General features: G+C 40.0%; 1 long non-coding RNA gene across 2 annotated transcripts; it reads right to left on the bottom strand.

Moving 5' to 3' along the window:
• Positions 1 to 1,157: 1,157 nt before the first annotated feature.
• LOC107053841 lies at positions 1,158 to 21,525 on the bottom strand. Of its 2 annotated transcripts, XR_005848673.2 has the most exons (4): positions 21,446 to 21,525; positions 20,154 to 20,332; positions 10,629 to 11,327; positions 1,158 to 4,167 (listed from the first exon to the last, which is right to left on the bottom strand). It is a non-coding gene; the product is annotated as an uncharacterized LOC107053841 (long non-coding RNA). The 2 variants fall into 2 exon arrangements; XR_005848672.2 differs by lacking the exons at positions 1,158 to 4,167; positions 10,629 to 11,327 and adding an exon at positions 15,190 to 18,163.
• Between the last annotated feature and the right edge of the window lie 48 nt (positions 21,526 to 21,573).

Genomic DNA, 21,573 nt, shown 5'->3' on the forward strand with positions numbered 1-21,573 from the left:
TCTGTAAAAAAATATTCTAAAAGACATGGCATTGACCAGACATTAATGGAGTTTTCTGATTTTTATACTTTACACACGGGTTGGAAGATGTTTCAATGGATGTGCTGTGTAACACTTATTTTCCCAAACCGGACTAATGAACTTGCAGCATTAATTTTCTACTAAGGTAGAAGACTATCCCTCCTCAATTGGCATCAACTATGTCATTTCAACTTATATGAGAAGTTTACGATCCTCTATAAATACCTCTATATTATACTATTCTATACTGTAGCATTCTGTGATATGAAATGGTCTCCACCAGCAAATGGATGTTTTGCAAACAAAACAGGCAAATGCCAGACCAGTATGAGAGGAAGATACTTGGTTGGCAGTTTTTTCTTTTTCTTTTTTTCTTCCCCAAGATGTGGTATCCATTAGAATAATAACAATTAAAAAAAAACTATCTTATTAATAGATTCATGCTGATTTCAGACAAAATTACTGTGTGCAATTTTTTCCAATGTAGAATTGATTAGACAGCCTCACGCCTCTGTCATTTTTCATCTACTAAAAGTAACTGACAGTTTTTTCCTAGTTAAAGCAATAATTTGGGTAACTGTATAAAATTTCTCACAAGTTCAGGACCATACACTGCACATTTGTATTGTGTTTGCCTTTGCTAGAAATAGAGTATTTATGTACTTAAATGCCATGGATCTTACATGCCTAGCTTTTAACAATGCCTCTTGCCCCGACAATTCATTTGTTAGAACTGGTTAGTCTTTCTTTCATTGTTTGCAAGTCCCTTTTCTTTAACAAGCATTCATTGTTTAACAGCACAGTGACTAAACTCTGTCAGCAGAGGTGTGTAAAAACCTTTTTCCTAAGATGAGAGAAAAAATGTAGAAAGATAGTGAGACACTGATTCATAATTTTAAATAGAGCTAATTTACATGTAATTGATGGATGTGGATCACAGGTCCAATGTTGTCTTAATGTAATTTGAGTAAGACGTATATTTTCAAGCAAACTGTACATCCATATGCAAAATGAAAAGGCAGAAACACCTTGAAATGTTACTGTGAAATGCTCAATGCAATCAAGACTATGAAGTCGGTGAAATATAACAGAAAGTGCTTATCTCCCTTAACGTTTATATTATGCTTGCTTAAAAAAAAAAAAAAAAAAAAAAAAGAGGAGGCAGGGGAGAGAGAATTTTTTCTTTAGATCATTTGAATACTTCTTATCTGAACACTGCTGCCCTTACCAAAACCCTATGCCTGGAATGGAAACCCTCTCCTACACCATTCTTGTGTTGACCTTCCCTCCCCTTTCTACCATAGCTCATATTGCTGAGCTGAGCTGGTGGCCAACAGACTGCATGGTGTTAGGAGGAACTCATTACTTGCTGAAAAGAAAAGCACAGGCATAACTATTAACTGCTACCTGGGCTTCATACCCTACCTGTTTCTACATAAGAATTGAACTTGCCCATGAGTACAGCAAATATCATATAAAAAACAACAACAGCAGAATGTGCCCACCTGTACAAGGGCTTTACCATCATCAGGAGACTGCAGCACTCCTTCCAGAAAGCTAAGTAGGTCATGACAGCTGACCTATCACTGTGTTCTCGTGTGATCAAATCCTAGAGCCAATTCCAGATTGTTGTTCTCATGTGATTTCAGCAACATGCTAACATCTGGTAGAGAAACAAGATTTAGATCAACAAAAGCAGAGTTTATAAAAAGGCATCAAGGTGATGTGATTGCCCTTGGGCATGGGACATTTAACAGAAGGCTTTATGTCTACTAAGAAGTGTTTATTAAGATAGTACATTTACACCAGCAAACTTTGCAGGTAGACATGCAGCAGTAGTTAGGTCTCATTTGAACAAACCCTGATAAATTGGCAGTAGTGCCCCTTGCTGAGTAACTGCATTCATGCTTAGACCTTTTGACTCTGTACCTCCATTTGTCATTGAAACTAGAAGGGCTGAATTTTCTTTAGTATTTCAGTCAAACTTTAAGAAATTAAGAACACTGAAAAAACCTTTAAAATGTTCCAATTTTACCGAACTTTTATGAAAACCAAGACTATATTTCTTTTCTTCTCTCCCATCTTTTTTTGTGGGAGGGGGCAAAAATATTTCACTCGCTACCAGTAACTAGCCATAATTATAGCACCTGTGCCAGTATATGCATGCTGGAATATATTTTCATTCTCAAATGGGCTTGACTTTAAAGGAACTTTCCATGGAATTAGGTGTGGTGATGCAATGGAAATTGCATAGAAGAATGGCTGGACATAGTGAGATGATGGCAATGTAATGAACTGAACATTAAACATTCATTAACAACAAAAAAAATAATAATTAAGCCTAAAGGAATTAGCTTCTGTACAAGACTTTTCATTCAAATAACCACTTAAGTACCTCTTCTCCTCCACCCCCCACCCACCCCGAAGTACTAATATTTGTCCAATAAACATTCTTAATGCCACGTTATCCTAGAATTGAGAAAGTTCTCCCTATCAAAACAATGCATTTTAGGCTGATGTGGGGGGGGAAAGAAAAGGAATAAACAAAAAAAGGTTAAGGACTGTCTGTATAAATAAAATACTACAAAACAAGCTGGATTGTGAACTTCAGAGCACAATTCTTCTCACCCTCTCTTAAGCCATGTGACTGCATGAAGAGCACTCATACTGTCTTCAGTTTTCTATGTTGCACTGGCAGATAGAAAAGCTCACAAAAATATATTTCTTTTTAAAGCAGAAAGGGAATGAATTTAAAAACGCAGTGACTGTTCTGCTCATGAATGTTCCTTATTCAGAACAAAACTATCCACACATGGACTTAATTAGGGAAAGCTTCATGTGTAAACAAGCCTTAATAAAGCATCTACTTAGAGACCAAGTGACAAAATTTGACAGTTGATTTTTTTTTTCACATTCTATTTAGATGCTATAAAACTGTATTTGAAGAAGGCTTCTGAATGGAAAATGGGCTAAAGCATTAGGAGAACAAGAAGTCAGGAAACCACTTTTTTTTTTTCCCTCTCGCCTCTGGACTCAGTTTAAAGCCAGACTGTTCCGTGGCTGAAAGGGATCTGAAGGTGCAGCTAACCAGGGAGGAGTGATCTTTCTGGGAGCAGTCAGACAGATCTGCAACACTGCTTGTGCATGTGAATGAGACCCAGGTACAGAAGTGTAGCGTGAATCACAAAAGTTCCATTGTCCATTCTGGAGAATATTGGGTGTCAATGCAGCCTTCCTTTGATCCTCAGCAGATCAAAACAGTTTTAAAGAGGAGGTGAGTCTGGGCTTGACTGTATGGGTTTTTCATTTCCTTTAGCCAAATTTCTTAAAGGTTAGAAGGAGAGACACCCCTCCAGCAACAGGGGAATGACAATCCTATACTAGATGATTGTATGGGAAAGGATACAGAGAAGCCTTCCAACACCCCTTTCTCTTTAGGAGGTGACAAAACAGAAGACAGTGACAATTCACGGTTGCTAGGTGATGGCTAATGCTGCCAGAAATGCAGGCAGCTGCTGAGGGGTTGTATCTGGACCAGCCAAACCTGTTACACAAGCATGGCAACTCACACAAATTACCACATGGGCTCTAGAGGTGTCAGGAGGCCTTCACTGCTCTGCTCTGCAGGAATGCCTCTGTTTGCAGCCCATTCTTCCAAAACTATGGCTGAAGACAATAAAATGTGTGTCAGACTTTTAGGTCAGTTTCACTGCCAAGGGATGGGGATTGGGCTTCCTTACTCTGGAGAGAGGCGCCACCCCATTCCACCAGTCCTGCTGCCATGTCTGCCCTCCTTCCTGGAAGTGGCTGACGCCAGCCTGTAATGTGTGACTCACACCACCAATGTGTAACTCACGCCACCGCTTCGAGCTCGGATGAGAGATGTTTTCTGCATGACTGCACAATGGAAACAGGAACACAATTGTCCCTGGTGATCAGGCACAAGTGCAGCACTGATGTGGTGGGCCAGGTGCAAAACTCTTCAGGACCTTGAAACTTTTGCTGGCTCAGCTTTTCTTGATGCTCCCACAACAGTCAGCCCTCCAGTGACTCAAGGAGGTCCTTCCAAATCTTGACTTATCAGCATCAGATCTTTATGCTCAAGATGTGCGTTCTTCCTGCTGCCTCTCCACTCGTACTTTATACCTGCTCAGACAAATCAATACAGGGGTTTTGGAGCTGCACCTTTACTTGCATCCCTGTCCCTGAAGTGTTAAAAAACAAACAAAACCCATCCCACCATCCTCCTCCCAAAGCTGCATTTAAAACACATCACTGCTGTGAGCTGGTGTGAGGAATGTCTCCATGAAGGGAGTAATCAGCACAATAAAGAGTGAGCCAGACAGCCAGGGGTGTCTTTGAGATCCCATTAAACTGACTTCAGCCTCAAAGCCAATTTGTGTTTTGGGATGTCAGCCAGAGTACAGCTGGTGGTGTCCTCCCCCTCAAGCTGAATGTTAATAATATTTTTTAAAAGGTATTTTTTCATGCAGGTGTTTCTGAAAGAGAATTTTCTGCCTTGGACAGATCTCTGACACTGAAAATTCTTGTTTTTCTAGACAATTCTTGTGAGATGCTTATCCTCCCTTTTCAGATTACAAGCAGGAAAAGGTCCCTCCCCTGCTCCATTTACCTCTTGCAGTTTGTCCTCCCGGTACTATTTGTTTTTCTTAGCCAGCTGAGTCCTGTTTCCTCCCTGCACAGTTCACCTTCTCTTTCCTCCCTTCCCCCACATTATAATTGCTGTGTATTTATTCTGGTTTTTTTTCTGTTCCTGTCAAAAAATTGTAGTAAAAACCTAACCAAATTTTGACAACCTTAAAAAAAGGTGATAAAAAATATCCTGTCTATTAGACAGAAAAACCTCTTTACAGAAACAGAAAAATGTAGGAAAAATTGGGATGTATCAAAATGTTTCTGTGCACACTCTACAGTGATTAAAGCATTATATTCGTAGATTAGAGTGGTTTAATCTAGTATGCTGTCTCCCAGAGTAATCACTGTTAGTTGCTTCAGGTACAAAAATGCAGAATAATTCAGGCAGAAAAGTTTCTTCGAGCGCTTCCTCTCAACAGAGCTTATCTTCACATGACCTTACCTCAAATTAACCAGTGGCCATTAAAATTGAGGCACCTGATATTTGTAAAGATGCGTGCACTCCTCACACAACTTATGCTGTTTTTAAATGTTTATTGTATCTTTATTGATGAAAAGGGGTGTGCATTTGTGCACTCATAGAATGTATCACTGTGCAACTCGACTGGAGATAAACACATGGACAATATCTACTTCACTATAGCTAAACAAGGTCAACGCTGTGTTATAACATAATCTTTCTGCCCAGCCTAGCTGTAGTGTAAAAAAATTAAAAAGCTTTGACTTTCCAGGACTGGCTATTCAAAAGCAAAAAATCCTCAAATTCTGTTTGAAAAAACACATACTGCTCTTCGCTGGAGGTTTTTTGTTTTGTTTTTGGTTTTTTTTTTTTTTCCATTTTTTTCCCCCTCCTATTTAGATCTCATTCCTGTATGATGACTCATAGCAGGAAACAGAGCTGCCCTGTGTCCTTGTGCAAGAGCCAGAAGTACCAGAAGGCAAGCAGAGCATGTACAAGCAGTCCTGCAAGCTTGAATGCAATGCATTCCACTTTGTAAGTGCTTGCAGTTGCAAGCATTCGCCAGTGCTTGTGAAATACTGTGTCCTGAAATAAAGAAAGGAAATCCCATGGCAAAGAATGGCAGCTGGTAGGAAAAATCTGGAGACATCATTTAGAGAAATAAACTGATTTCTGATTACTTTTTGATAAGGTGTCTAGAGATGCAGGAATGAGAGAACATGAAGTCTGGGTGATATGCAAATTCTGATTAACAGTAAACGTTAAAGCTGGATAATGACCGAAAAAAACGTTTTACAATGTACAGCTCTGTACAAAGCCCTGTATGCTTTCTCTGTAGGACAGATAATTCTCTCTAACTCAGAGAGTTAAAGATTGTATGCATTAAGAGGTTCTGTCCAAACGCTATAGTCAGAAGCATCTTCAGCAGTATCAGCTGTGATTCATTATAGGGAAAAACATGTAGCCTAGCCATGAGAATACAAAAAAAAAAAAAAAAAAAAAAAGAAGTTTGTTCAGACGTGTAGAGCCCCAGCAGTATAATGTGGTTTGACATTTCACGTCTAGGAGGCATAACATCCACTTCTTGCAGAAAGCCATGTATGGGCAGTTTCTGAGTACTTCACAGTCAGCTGTCATTGGGCTGATAAAAAGCTGGTTACTACTTCAAAAGAACACAGAACTGTGCAGCCAACATAGAAGTTGGGTTTTTTTTCTTCTTCCCAAGTAATGGCCCTACATATGATTCTATTGTGTCAATTATTGCAGCTTTTTACAATCAAATCTTCCTGTTTCTCAAATTGTCTCCATCAATACAATAGTATAACTACTAGGAAAACACAAATGAGGGAAACTATGAGTCTGACTGCATAGTAAGTTCATGAGTTCAAAATGTAAAAATTTCCTTGCTCATAATCTCAGTTGAGCTGGTAATGAATGGAATACCACTTATTTATGGTGATCATATGCTTTACTCTTCCAGCTCCTTAAGCTCTCCTGGGGCCATTTAAGAAAAATCCTACAATTTTTACTACATATTTGGCCCTGCAGTGCCATCAAAATTAGCTACCCTGGAACTATGAATACTAATTGTAAAAAATAATTTATAATTAGATGAAAATGTGTTTTTAAAAAACCCTTGTGCTGCAATGAAACACAATCTTATTCACCTTTCCCCTTGCCAACCAAACTACAAAATAGTGTTTATTGTGACCTTGAATTTTTTTTCACTATGAGACAAGGTAGAGAGCCAGCTTATAGGTACGGGGATCTATTTTGCCAGGATGGGTGTGTATGTATGAACAGAGAATAGAGAAATGGAGCTTGTTTTCCCCACAGCAGTTTTGTGTGTGTTTTTCTTCAGTCTCTAGGAGTAACTGGAGTAAAGTTGGAAGCACTGAGAAGAGCACGAGTCTGACTTAACTTCACTCTTTTATATTTCAGTCACAAAAGGATGACGGAAAAGAAAGGTCCAGATAAAAAAAGAAGAAAAAAGAAGAAAAAAAAGATGCAGGTTCTTTTTTTACATATTCAGTATATTTCTGATGCGGCAGCATTGAAACCATGCCTTTGTTAGAAAATGCTAGTTATCAAATGCAGACAATGTTCCTGGGAAACATAAATCACATTGAAAGGTCAGGAGACCTCTGTTTAGGCTACAGATAGTCCTATCCTCTCTTACCTGAGAGGATAGGACTGTTTGCTTTGGACTAGAGAGAAGTCACAGAGAGAGGAGTCTGAAGAGAGTCAGATAAACTATGCAGAGGCTGTAATGAGCTCTGTATTGCAAAGAGTTCAGCTGGGTTCCTTGGAGAAAATTATCTATATCAGCTTCACCCAGTTAGACTTCTTGTTCATTACTCCTATCAAGGAGAGACATATCTGTAAATTCTTTCCAGCTTTATCTTTTTCTTACCACAACCTCTGCATCTGTGGGCTGCGCTTGTACTGGATGGGGTACAGCTTTCACTGTGTTGTGTAATGGAAGGGATTTCCATCCATTTTTTATACCATAAAATCTGAATTCTACATATATTACTTCAGTGCAACTTTTTAAAATCTATATAGTTCTGCAATAGTTTCCAATTGTTAAGCACTGTTTCTCCCACACTGTTAGCCACTGAAGTTGCATTTGTGGAATATCTTAGCCAAGGACATCTTGAAACTGTAGCATAATGTTTACTTATGCTATAGTCCTGTGTGAACGCCAGCTGTTCAGATTTGGCAATGCCAGCTGAAGTCTTTGGCATGCTGAGAAATTATGTAGGTTCTGGTTTTGATGATTTCTTTCTCATCCTGACAGGAAACGTCCATTAGTTAATCTCCTGACTGATACTGTTCTCAGTTCAGGAACAAATATGTCCCCCAGCATTCAGCTGCAATAGCACAACTTTTCTCCCTTCAAGCATGTGCTGCCAGCACAGAAATAAACAACTTGGGGAAAACAAGAGGCAAGAGGTTTGAATTGTAGTTGTTCAGGAATGGATATAATTCTACTTCATTACAATTTTCCATATTTACTTAACCAGGTTCATTGTAACACTATTTCCATCAGGGAAAAAAAAAAGAAAAAAAGAAAAAACCACAAACAAAACTATTTAATCTTTAAATTGACCCCTGTTTCAGATTGTTTTTCGTTGATATTTTTTGTTTGGTTTGTTTTGTTATTAATATTTAAGATCACAAAATACCCTGATCGTAAACTTAGCCATAATAAGTTTACATAGCACTAGGTTGTTGTGGAATAATTGCTATTGCTGACTTGGAAGTTAGGGCATAGCTTTGCTCACTGGAAATTAAAGTACAGATTGTTCACGGGGGTACAAAAGCAGAGCACAGCTGATATATCATTAAGTGGTGCAGATGATGGAGTGGAGCAAAGTGGAGACCCTGTGGCCACATTCTACAATCCATAGTATTCCCTAAGCAACGCTAGGTGTTTCCAGCATCAAGAGAACTTGATATACTGACTCTGAGAAGAACAATGCCAGGATAGGAACTTGATGGTACTGATGGGAACTAAGGTACTGATAAGCTGCCTACTTGCTACCCCTCAGACAAAACTCTTTTTTCTATTTTTTTTGTTTGTTTGTTTGTTTCCTGACAAAATGCCATCCTTGGGTGAACTTTGCTCATTAAGACACCAAAACACACCTTCAGTTCAAAAGCTACCCACCTCGAGGATGCAACCACTCCCCACCAGGCAAGCCCAAGTCAGGGCTTGAATCAGTGATTGAGCACCTGGTGAGAAGGCAGGGCCAACCCAGGAGAGCTCAGCTGCATGCAATTCACCTGAGTGACTGGAAGGGGTGGAGCCAGGATCCCTGTATACCTGAGGTCTTTTGAAAGTAAACAGTTTCTGTCTTTTATTTCTCTGCCCACAGATGTTGTATTTGAGCACATTCTCACGTCTTGTAGCCTGGGACCATAATACTATGTTGTTGTTACTGCACTTCCCATTGTGTTACAGTGCTATAATAACCTACAGTGCTTGTGGCCAGGGTGTATGATTTTTTAACTATTTTTTGCCTGCCTTTTGCAGATAATTTATGACCAGCAATCTGAAAGATCATGTAATCTGCTGCCAGTAAACTGCATCATTCACTAAGCCATCCATCTGAGTTTTAACTGGGCGCAGCCAAAATTCCTTAACTGATCTATGTGTTTGTGTTCTAAATGAACACCACTAGGCACATAATAAGGGGCTTGTGAACAGCTCATGGATTGCTATTAGATGAATCAGGTAGTGTGCTATTTGTGAATCCATAATTATGATAGCTCATGTATTGAACGTGACTCAGCTGAGTTGGGCATAACTCAGAACATTTCCCTTTAATGTGATAGTTATTAGAATTTCAAAATAACTAAAGCAATGCAAGATAGAATCCTAATATCACAGAATGGCTTGGATTGGAAGGGACCTCAAGGATCATCAAATTCTAGTCCCTTGCCACAAGTAGGGTTGCCAGCTGCTAGATCAAGTGCTAGATCATGTTCCTTGGGACCCCATCCAACCTGATCCTGAGCTGCTTCAGGGACAGGGCATCCACAACCTCTCTCGGCAGCCTGTGCCAGCACCTTACCACCCTCTCTGTGAAAAACTTCCCGACGTCTAATTTAAATCTTCTTTTGTTCAGTCTAAAACCATTCCCCCTTGTCCTATCCTATCTACACATGTAAAAAAGTTGATTTCCTTCCTGTTTATAATCTCCCTTTAAATAGGCTGCAATGAGGTCTACCCATAGCCTTCTCTAAACTGACCAAACCCAGTTCCTTCAGCCTGTCTTCACAGGAGAGGTTCTCCAGCCCTAGGATCATGTTTGTGGCCCTCCTCTTGATCCTCCCCCAGAGCTCCGTATCTTTCCTGTGTTAGGGGTGCCAGATCTGGATGCAGTACTCCAAATGGAGCCTCACAAAGGCAGAGCAGAGAGGGATAATCTCCTCCCTGTCCATGCTGGCCACCCCCTCTTTTGGTGCAGCCCAGGATACTGTTGGCCTTCTGGGCTGCAAGTGCACACTGCTGGCTCCTGTTAAGTTTTTCATCTACCAGGGCCCCAAGTCCTCTCAGCAGGGCTATTCTCAAGGAATTCTTACCTGAATAAATGGCCAGATTCTTGAGTTCTTAGGATTCTGGACAGTGAGTAACTTTGAAACTGATCTGTTTTGCCAGAAAGTATTTGCCATTAGGGAGCTGGTTTCTTGCCTTGTGTGAAACAAGTCAGTATCTGCTAGTTAGATGACAGCCTCCTGCTTGTGTAGTTACCAGTATTGCCAGTTTTTAGCTAACTGAATTGAAATCAAGCAGAAAGTGGGAGTTTGCAATACAATTAGTTGTTTTTCTTTAGCAGACAGTTAGAGATGCAACACATATGGTAACTTATATTGTCCACCTCCTTTCAATGAAATTGTCAGCTTTCTATGAATCTTATGGAAAATAAAGAAGTTGCTTGGCTACAAACTGATCATCTGCTGAGTAACAGTTCAGTACACTTACAGACATGTTGAGTAGAAGGGGAACCTTATGATCAGGTGGTAATTTCTGAGCAGTATCTGCTGTTGGTGACAAGTTGTTTTGCTTACTAGCAGCAGCAGAAATACTGGTCTGTGACTAAGAGATAAAGCTGGAGAGTCTTAATGCCTCTATGGAGTACCCATGAGTACGCATGCGCACATTTCCTGCCTGTTCAGCTAGATGGTTACTGTCTTCTCAGTCAGAGATGGAATTTGAACAATAGGAAAATAATGTATTTATATCAAGAATATTGAAGAAAATATTTTAAATGCTTGTCGTGGGATGAATTTTTTTCTTTTTTTTTTTTTTTCCTGTCGTGCGACAGGGCCTAGCTCCATTTCCCCAGCCCCTCCCCCTCACAGGAAGCTGTCAGAAAAGTGAGAAGGAGGAGTTGCTGCTCGATTGAGATAAACTATTTTACTAAAAATGGTAAAGGCATGGAAGATAATACAATATAAAAGGAATAAAAAGTCATAAACAAATGGGAAAGGGAGAGTCTCCTAACTGTGTGCTGCAGGCTGTGGTGCAGAGCAAAAGAGCATCCCCACATCACTACATCACTTTGTATCTCCCTCCCAGAAACCATGTGGGAAGGACCAGACCACTCTGGGGACTGTAGTCCTCTCTTAGCAGCTGTCCCAGTTCCACCAGATCATTGCATGGTGTCATCATATGAAATACCTGTGGAAAACGATGACAATACTATATAATTTGATAGTATCAGGGAGAAAATGTATGTAGGTAAACTTTTAATAAAATTCTTTTGCAGAATTTTACATAATAATCATATTATTTATTCAATATAATACTGATCATTTAAAGTGAATGGGGAACAATGACAGAATTTCCTCTTACTTTACAACAAGTAAATAGCTTCCTAAAGTCTTATCTATGAAGTAGTAAGTATGTCCAGTTATGGGCATTACTCTCCAAGCAAATACACACATCAGCAGGAAGAAATCCAAAGATGAGTTAAAAACTGGAAAAAAAGATCTAGAAAACCTAACCCAGGACTGTAAATACTGGACATGTATAGTCTAATGAAGAATAAGGGGAAATGTTGAAACACTGAAAACACACCTGTACAAAAGAGAAGAATTATTTTCTTTCGTGTTCTCTGGAATTAGATGAAAAGTAATGAAATGGAAAGCAAGGAAAGCAGTTTCATACTAAGAAGGTTTAACAGTTTTAGAAAAACTTCTAAATATCAGGATAGACATAAATGCAACTAATTGCAACTGGAATACTGTGAAATACATGCCTTCTTCACCTGCCAGCATTCTGACTGTTTTTACGGAGATGCAGATACAAGCTCAAAAGCCGCTAGGCCAAGGTCCAATGCCCTCACCTCTTAAGAGGGTTATAACTGGGAGATCCTTGACTGACTTATACTGAAGCAGAAAAGGAGAGAAAAGTGTGGCTATTCTAAGGAGTTCTGTAATCTTTTCTGCATTTACTTCCAAATAAGTTGCAACTAAGCACTTACAGTATTCGGTGCACTTACATTTAAAATGGCAGGGTGACATCTGGCCAAGATGATGTGAGGTCAGAAGAGAACTATACACAAGTAAATGGAGAAGCTGATCTAGGTGCATAGGATTGCCAGATGGAGAACAACAGGCAACACAATGGCTTATCTCAAACATACATGGATTCGATGTGACCCTACATCCTCCAGGACTCATGTATGCAGACTGAAACAGGTGAGACAGCTTATTGCCACCTTCTTGGATATATCTGTCACTGCTGCTGTGGGAAGAAAGAAACCAGCAGGAAGGTCACACAGGTCTTTTCTGTGTTGGTCTTCAGATGCGATGACATCGTACCTTCCTCTTTTGATATCATCTGGTATATGGTCATTTTCTGAAATATTTTTAGTCATGTTGGCTCATTAGTTCTACTTCAGCTTTCTTTGGAATCACTGAATGACTTGGATTGGAAGGGACCTCAAAGACTATCAGGTTCCAACACCCCTGCAACAGGCAGCTAGATCAAGCACTATATCAAGCTGCCCGGGGCCCGATTGAACTTGGCCTTGAACACCTCCAGGGATGGAGCATCCACAACCACTCTAGGCAGCCTGTTCCAGCATCTCACCACCCTCTCTGAGGAACATCTTCCCCCAACATCTAAATTAAATGTTCCCTTGTTTAGTTTAAAACCATTTCCTCTTGTCAAATATATAGACTTATACAGATTAAGTGGCTTCCAAAATAAAGAATAAGTACTTAAGGCCATTATACTTTGATTTTAGCTCACTGGTCTGTTTTTAAATGTCTTCCAAGCCTTTTCTTTGTTAGCCATATTAATTTAACTGGAGTCCACTGATGTTAGAACCAGGTCATCAACACCACCACTGACTTCCAGATATATTTCTTCCTTCCTTTTTGTGGCATGTATATTCAATGATTTCAATGTCATTCATTCTTTTTTTTTTTTTTTCTCCCATGGGAAGAAAGCAAATAGGTCCTTTAAGCACCACATTGGCTCTTTGGAAGGAGACACAAAGATGACATTTGTTGTTATCAAGAGGAAGCTGCTGGCTTTCTCCCCCCCAAAATATTCTTTAAAAAGTTGCCTGGAGGCAGGTGTACATATAGTGTTAACACATTTCTAGGTTCTTAAGCAGACCTTGCCTTCTAAGCAATTAGTTTTTTTTTTTTTTAGCTGAAGTACAGCAGACTTAAAAATGTCTTGTTATCTGTTTGCATTTTTATACTAGAAGGCAAATGTAATATCCAGTGATCAACTAGTAGGATGCTCCAGTATTAACAAGGTGCATTTTATCTTTTCATTCCTGTTTCCCTCTTCTCAGCTTCTTGATGCTGGAATGAACTGTTTTTTATAACTCCTTATAGGATCCTAATTGAGTTCCGAGTTCATCAGTTCTCACCGGCTAGAACGCCTGTACAGGAGGCCTCCAAGGAAAATACATTTGCTTCAGTAAAGAGACTAGATTTTTTCCCTGTGCTTTTAACTTCATTACCCTTGACTTAAAAAGGACCTTAGAGTGATTATTGTAGCAACAGAACAAAGGGAAATGGTTTTAAACTGGATTTAAACTAGGTATTAGGAAGAAATTCTTTACTATGAGAGTGGAAAGACACTGGAATGGGTTGCCCAGTGAGGTTGTAGATGCCCCCTCCCTGGAAGCATTCAAGGCCAGGCTGAATGAGGTTTGAGCTACTTGGTCTAGAAGGAGGTGTCCCTGCCTATACCAGTGGAGTTGAAACTGGATGATCTTAAAGGTCTCTTCCAACCCAAACTATTCTATGATTCTATGAAATTGTCTTGCACCATTCCACCTCTGACATGGCTCCATTTCAAAATGAGTTTTTCCTGCACTATAATCATTGGTCTTTGGATTAAATGTGTTGTTACGCATTCGTTGCATCATTCTTCAGTTGTCTGCACTTATACCATTACATATGTATGTATGCCGTCATAAAACAAACCCACCCATACAGTAATTATTACCACATGAGGCACTTTGTGAAGATTCACTTGGAAATATGCAAGTTTGCACGTGGATGAACATATATAAGATGTTACAATAATCATAAATATTGCTTAAGCTTGCTTGGTTTAGTACTTCAGAGATGCATGTTTATAGAGGTATATTAAACTACTGAATGCTGGTAGGGTGAGAACAATAATACGTAGGCTTAGAAATTAACTGAAAATGTTCTGATAGCTTACTAAGTAAGTCTTCTTGAGGCACTAAATTGTCACTAATGAGGGCCTCATTACAAGTATTTAAAACTGCCTTGCCACATTGTTATGCAGGCATTCAGCCATGGGGATTTTAGTGCATAACCCTCCACTTACAGAGACAATAATATAATGTAGGAAAGTGTGTATCTAGAAGGTTGCATTAACCTTCTGGCCTCTAAAGACAAGAAGTTAGATGAACGTGTTGTTAAAATTGGACTGCCAGGACATGGGAATTTTGCAACAGAAAATGTTGCAAAGACTTCCTGAACAGTAAATGCACATCTTGACTAATTTACTTCCATATTTCTAAAGTAATTACCAAGTATGCAGAAGTAGAATTGCAGGGACACTGGCAAATACACCCTTTTTATCAGCATTTTATTTGCAGCTGTAGTTCAGAGTTAGTATAGGACAAAAATCATTACTTCACACCTCATACTTCAATGACACAGTTTCCATGCAGTCATCTTCCTCCACACCCTTGCTTAGTATTTACATGAGCTAAGGGAAGGATAAACATCTTTTTGGGCCCCTCACTACAAGAAAGACATTAAGTCCCTGGAACTTGTCCAGAGAAGGGCAATGAAAATGGTGAGGGGTCTGGAGCACAAATCTTATGAGGAGCAGCTGAGGGAGCTGGGATTGTTTAGTCTGGAGAACAGGAGGCTCAGAGGAGACCTCATTGTACTCTATAACTTCCCGAAGGGAGGTTGTGATGAGGAGGGGTTTGGCCTCTTCTCCCAGGCAACAAACAGCACCTGAGGAAATGGCCACAAGTTGTGCCAGAGGAGGTTTAGATTAGACATAAGGAAAAACTTTTTCTCTCAGAGAGTGGTCAGGCACTGTAATGGCCTGCCCAGGGAGGTGGTGGAGTCGCCGTCCCTGGCAGTGTTCAAGAGGCATCTGGATGAGGAGCTACAAGATATGGTTTAGTGGTTTGTGGCAGCAATGGTAATGGGACGACGGTTGAACTAGATGATCTTCTAGGTCCTTTCAAACCTTGTGATTCTATGATTCTATGATCTTCTAGTAAGGACTCCACCAAAGTTTGGTGTTGGCAGACATAGATATAGAAGTAATTTCAATGGTCTCACTGATGACATCATTGCACTGTACTCTTTATTTTTAACTCTTCTGACCTTATCTGATTGACTGCTTCCTGTGCTGCACTCACTGCCTTCTTCAGTCAACACTGCACTTCCTGCTTCCAATGGTCCTTGGCAACCTTCCTTCCCTTGTTCTCTTTGTGTTTCCTGTAATTAAATCCTTCTGTTTTTCTACCAAACTCTTTATAATGCAGTAACAAAGTCACACCCAAAAACTGAAAAACTGAGACAGGATTCATAGAACCAAAAAGTTCACCACCATTATTTTTCTCTGCCTTTGTCTTTTTTCTCCTTTATGTCTGTCTTACTTATCAGACTGTAAGGACAATACAGAATTGTTGTTAGGGCCCACTGAGATGCAACAAATCTTGGAATTAAACTTTGCAAAGGAGGTAAAGAATAAAAAGAAAGGATTTTTTGTTTGTTTGTTTTTAAGTATGTCAACAGTAAAAGGAAAACTAGGGAAAATGTGGGTCCCCCACTAAATGAGGTGGGTGCCTTGTTAACAGGGGACACTCAAAAGGCAGAGATTCTGAATACCTACTTTGCTTCAGTCTTTAATGAATTCTAGACCCTGTAGGTAAGAGTGTCTGGGTAAAGGAAGACTTCACAATGGTTGAGGAGGATCTGGTTGAGAGCATCTAGCCAAAATCAACTCACACAAATTCCGATGGGATGTGCCTTCATGTGCTGAGGGAGCTGGTGGAGGTCGTTGCTGAACTGCTCTCTATCATCTTTGAAAGGTGAGGGCAAATGGGAGAGGTGCCTGAAGACTGAAGGATAGTCATTGTCACTCCAGTTTTCTAAAAGGACTAGATCTGAGAAACTACAGGCCAGTCAGCCCCACCTCTATCCCTGGAAAGGTGATGAAATGACTTGTTCTGGACACCCTCTCCAAGCAATTGGAAGAAAAGGTTATCACGAGTGATCAACATGGATTCACCAATGGGAGACCATGCTTGACCAACCTGGTGGCTTTCTATGATGTCATCACTGGGTGGGTAGATAGAGGGAGAGCAGTGGATGTTGTCTACCTTGACTTCACCAATCTGACACCATCGCCCACAACGTCCTTGTTATGAAACTTTGAAAGTGTGAGATAGATGAGTGGACGGTGACGTGGATTGAGAACTGGCTGACTGGAAGAGCTATGAAGGTTGCACAGAGTTTGGTTTGGAGGCCTGTAACTAGTGGTGTTTCCCATGTGTCAGTGCTGGGTCTGGTCTTGTTCAGCATCTTCATTGGTGACCTGGATGAAGGGACAGACTTTGAGCAAGTTTGATGATGATAGAAAGCTGGGAGGAGTGGCTGACACACCAGATGGCTGTGCTACCATTCAAGACATGGACAGACTGGAGAGCTGGGCAGGGAGGAGCCTGCTGAGGTTTAACAAGAGTAAGTGTAGAACCTTGCACATGGGGAGGATTAACCACATGCATCAGTACAGGTTAGGGGATGACCTGCTGGAGAGGAGCTCTGCAGAGAAGGACCTGGGGGTCCTGGTGCACAACGGGTTGGCCATGAGCCAGCAGTGTGCTCTGGTGGCCAAGAAGGCCAATGGTTTCCTGGGGTGCATTAACAAGAGCGTTCTCTTGCATTAACAGGAGAATTTTATTCTACATCTTACCTATTTGTGAATAATAAAAGCATCAAAGTTTGGAATCATTTCATCAGACTTAAGTAATTAAATGATTTTTTTTTCCCAAACAAATTAGTTATTTCAACATATGGCTATTTATAAATAATTGCAAATAATAGATTAAAATGTTGTAGCTACTTCAACTTCTTAAATGATGGACATTTGAAAATTAAAATGTTTTGTGTTTAAGCATACAGAATATTGACATTATAACAGCACACAGCAATAGTTACAGCGTAGCTGCAGTTCACTTGATAACTTATAGTAAAGTCAAGCTGTTTAATGAGTAATTGATTCTAATGCAAATATGAAGTAACAACAGAGGTATGGCATTCCACACAACACACACATGTCTATACTACATTGGATTCCCATATACATGTGTAGACAGACACACTGTCAGATCTATATAAATGTATGTATATGTATCTCAGATGTACTAACAGCAAAGTGTTCACACTGTAATTATTCCCATCCATGCTCTTTATGGTTAGATGAATTAGTAGTAATTGCAGGATGAAAAATTACTAGTGTAACTATGCTATAATTTCTGTGCAGTCAGTCATTGCATTATGAAGTTCAACAAAATATACAGTTTGTACTCTTTCAAAGCAGAATATTTAGCTACAACCATTTCATAGAAAAGCTTGAAATTTTAGCATATTTCAATTTCTAAAAGCTTTCTCTTTCTCTCCCATGCTAACATCTTTCTTGGATATTTTTTGAGGGGACTGGGGGATTAATAATTAAAAATAACAGTGTGTGGGTAACTAGAATACTCATGTATCCACAGTATGCCTGGGAAATAACAAATTATGGAAAAATATACTTTTCCTTCAATTGCAAAGTTCAGAATGACTAAATTCTAACTCTGTATATTTTTCTGAAGAGATCTACAGTTAATCCAGCACTTGTTATATATCCTTATAAGCTGCAACAGTAGGATTCCTTTTTTTTCTCCTTTAGATCTTTTAATCGATATAAACATAATATTTATTATTTTCATGTGCCACTCAGTGGAAGATGCATGGAATTCACATTTCATCTTCAAACTGAAACTGAAAAGAAAATAAGGAATAATGTCGTTTATCTACAGTGGCCTTAGGTCATGAAACTGGGCAGAACAACTTTGCAATTGCAAAAAAAGCTCAGTGCATGAGCTTTAGGTGATGTAGATTGAAACAAGAAGCTCTTGAGTAAGTCTAAAGTTCACTTCATGAGACGTTGTCTTTCTGAATCAGGAATCCATAGCTTGTTTATTCCTGAAGTGTTTCACTGTTAGTGCTGCTGTCAGATAAAACAGTTAAGTACCACAGGCCTGCTGTCTCACTACCATGAAGCCTACGACATCATTTACAAAATCAGAATTGCATATTAGCAAATCAGTATATCGATACACAGTTTAAGTCTGGAGCAGGGGAAATATACACCTTTATGTAAAACTGCATTGCATTATCAAATATTAAATAGCTAGGGAGGGCACATGCAGAAGCAGAACCTATGAACAATGTTGCTTTCAGCAGCACAGTTGACTATAAAAACGATAATATTAAATGTACTCTCAGCTTCAGCTCAGCCTCTTTATAGACAAATTTATTCTTTTCCATAAATCTGATAAAAGAGTATGCTCTTTTCTAATGCAGCAGACCACAGTTTGACCAACTGGTGCTGGTAGTAGTGATAAATGTAACAGAAAGACAGGGAAGTTTATCACATACTAAAAACCAGGAATAAAATCCTACACTTCAGAAATGCTATAAAGTGGGCTCATAATTATTAAAAAAAAAAAATATATTGCCACAGTGCTTTGTACTTTAAAGTAAAAATCTAATGTCTGAAAAATTTGGGAAAGCTTTTACAACAAAAGAATTGAGGGGTGAGGGAGCTCTAAATCTGAGGCCTCACAAATTTGCTTTCAGAACCATGGCAGTCAGCCTAGATGCTTGTTTCTGGCATGGCTCCTCAGCCACCGCTCCTTGAAAATATCTTCCTCACAGGTAGCAGCAAAGTTTATACTAAAATGGCAATTCTAAAATGCTAAACAAAAGATCTGTAGAATATTTCTAGTGCCAGGAATTCAGATTGCCATGTGCAGATTTTAATAAAAGAATGAGAAATTTCTTTCCCGTTGTGCAATTTAACAGTAATGGAAAAAGCTCAAAATTGGTCTATCTTGTGAGATAAACAGAGACTCCAATTTAATACCTAGAGTATAAACAAACTCAATAAAATAGAAAAGATACGTTATGAACTTGTGGAACTGATTTCTGTTAAGTGATATGGATATCATGTATATTTAATTTTTTGGGTCTGAGTGAGCTGCCATGGTCATAGGAAGGTGGTGTACTGGGGAAACTTCTTTCACATCAGATGGGGATGGGCTGCACCAGGCAGTTCTAATACAGAGACTACAAACCCCAGTAGGCTTCCTGACTGCTGTAATTCAGTACATTCTTAGTGCATGACATTTAGTTTTCACAATACACCCTTGACGCATTTTTTCAAAAGACAAAGATCATCAAATCCAACCATCCACCTACCACCACCATTTCCCCACTAAACCATGTCCCTTAGTACAACATCTAAACATTTCTTGAACACCCCCAGGACAGTGACTCCACCACCTTCCCGGACATCCTGTTCCAGCACCTGACCACTCTTTTGGAGAAGTTTTTCCCAATATCCAACCTGAACCTCCCCTGGTGCAAATTGAGGCCACTCCCTCTCATCTTGCCGCTGATTATGTGGGAGAAGAGGCTAACTTCAACCCTGCCAGAACCTCCTTTCAGGTAGCTGTAAAGACCTATAAAGTCTCCCCTGAGCCTCCTCTTCTCCGAATTAAACTACCCCAGTTCCCTCAGTTGTTCCTCATAAGACTTGTGCTCCAGACCCTTCACCAGTTTTATTGCCTTTCTCTGGACATGCTCCAGGGCCGCAATGTATATTTCTGGTAGTGAGGGGCCCAAATGGGGAAGTCACCTCACTGCTCCTGATGGCAACATATAATACAGAAATAAATTCTACTAACATCAGTATCATTTTTCTTACATTTTTGTCTTCTCCTCTTGTTTGTTTCACTCCTTTATTTTCTAATTGTTAATTCATACTCAGTGAAGATTTACATGTTCCTGTCCATCATAACTGCCACATGTCTGTCTGGAGGAATCAGTCAATGTAGAAGGCATCATCAAAGCTCTGTATTCCACCTCCTCCTTCAAATCTGTTGCCTAGCAAAGAAAAACAAAGAAATTTAACTGCCATTACACAGCCATCCAGTTGTCCAGTTGTCTCCATCATCTTCCTCTAGACTTCTTGTGACCTCTTCAGTTGGATACAGAAGTCTAGATCTAAGCAAGTCTCAGGAAATGAATTCTGTTTTAACGAATCATATACTACATATTAGTGTTATCAATGCTACTGAAACATGAAAAGTTCTGTCCCTATTGTTATTTTTTTATAGCTCCCAAAACGTATGGGATAAGTGTTTAGATAGGAGACACTGCTTTATTTCTGTGCAGAGTGCAAGGTGGGTAATCTCCACAGACCAAGCACACTCAAGTCTCTACATTGGCTTCTATTTATAATCCAAAAGATTTCACTACACGCCTATCTAATACATAAATCACATCTACCTATTACATATTCATAGGATCGATGTAAGTACAAGGTCACCAGGTCACACAAATATACCTGAGTCTTCCGTACTTGCGTGGGGGTCTTCAGTGGTCACTTGGGGAGGTGTCCTCCTACTCTGTCTGTTTGGGCACAGGTTTTCTGAGGACACCGGATTTGTCACTGTTTTGAACTCGCGCCCCTATTTCAAGGATGTTGCTCTTATTATAGAAATCTGGTGGTCAGGAAGGATATTTATCATAGATAAGCAGTATATCTGGAAGTAACTATAGCTTCAAGCAAGCACCTTAATTAGGCAAAATGGTGGATATTCAAGGAGATTGCTCTTATTGATCTGTGCATCTAGAATTTATAAGCAGAACTGTAACTTGGAGCAAAAATAGCAAGTAAGAAGTTCTAAGACATCACAGTGATGTGATTCTAGATTGTAGAATCACATGAAAGTGACGCGCTCAGTAAGCTCTTTCTGACTTTAGTCTCCACCAAGAGAACAAAAGGTGAGGCAGGGACTTCCTGTGACTCTCACATGGCCACGCGCTGCTCCTGGCCTTCAGCCGTACAGCCCCGCAGCGAGGGGAGAGCAAGGACAGATACAGGCGCGTGTACACGGCCTTCCCCAAGGACGGCTCCAGTGCCCTGCACCACTGGGCCAACACCACCGCGGTGATCCCAGCGCATTCTACAGAAGCCCGTTCCTGCTCTCCCACCTTGGCTAATCCATTGGCCTCCCATTTCGTGGTTGAGGGCTCGGTCTCACGTTCGCCTCCCACTTCCTCCCCTCCCCCACGACAGCTCCCTTCCCCTCCCCCACCCAGCGGCTGTTCTCCGAACTCTC

Source organism: Gallus gallus, chromosome 1, assembly GCF_016699485.2.
Source record: "Gallus gallus isolate bGalGal1 chromosome 1, bGalGal1.mat.broiler.GRCg7b, whole genome shotgun sequence".
In the NCBI taxonomy this organism is placed as follows: domain Eukaryota; kingdom Metazoa; phylum Chordata; class Aves; order Galliformes; family Phasianidae; genus Gallus; species Gallus gallus.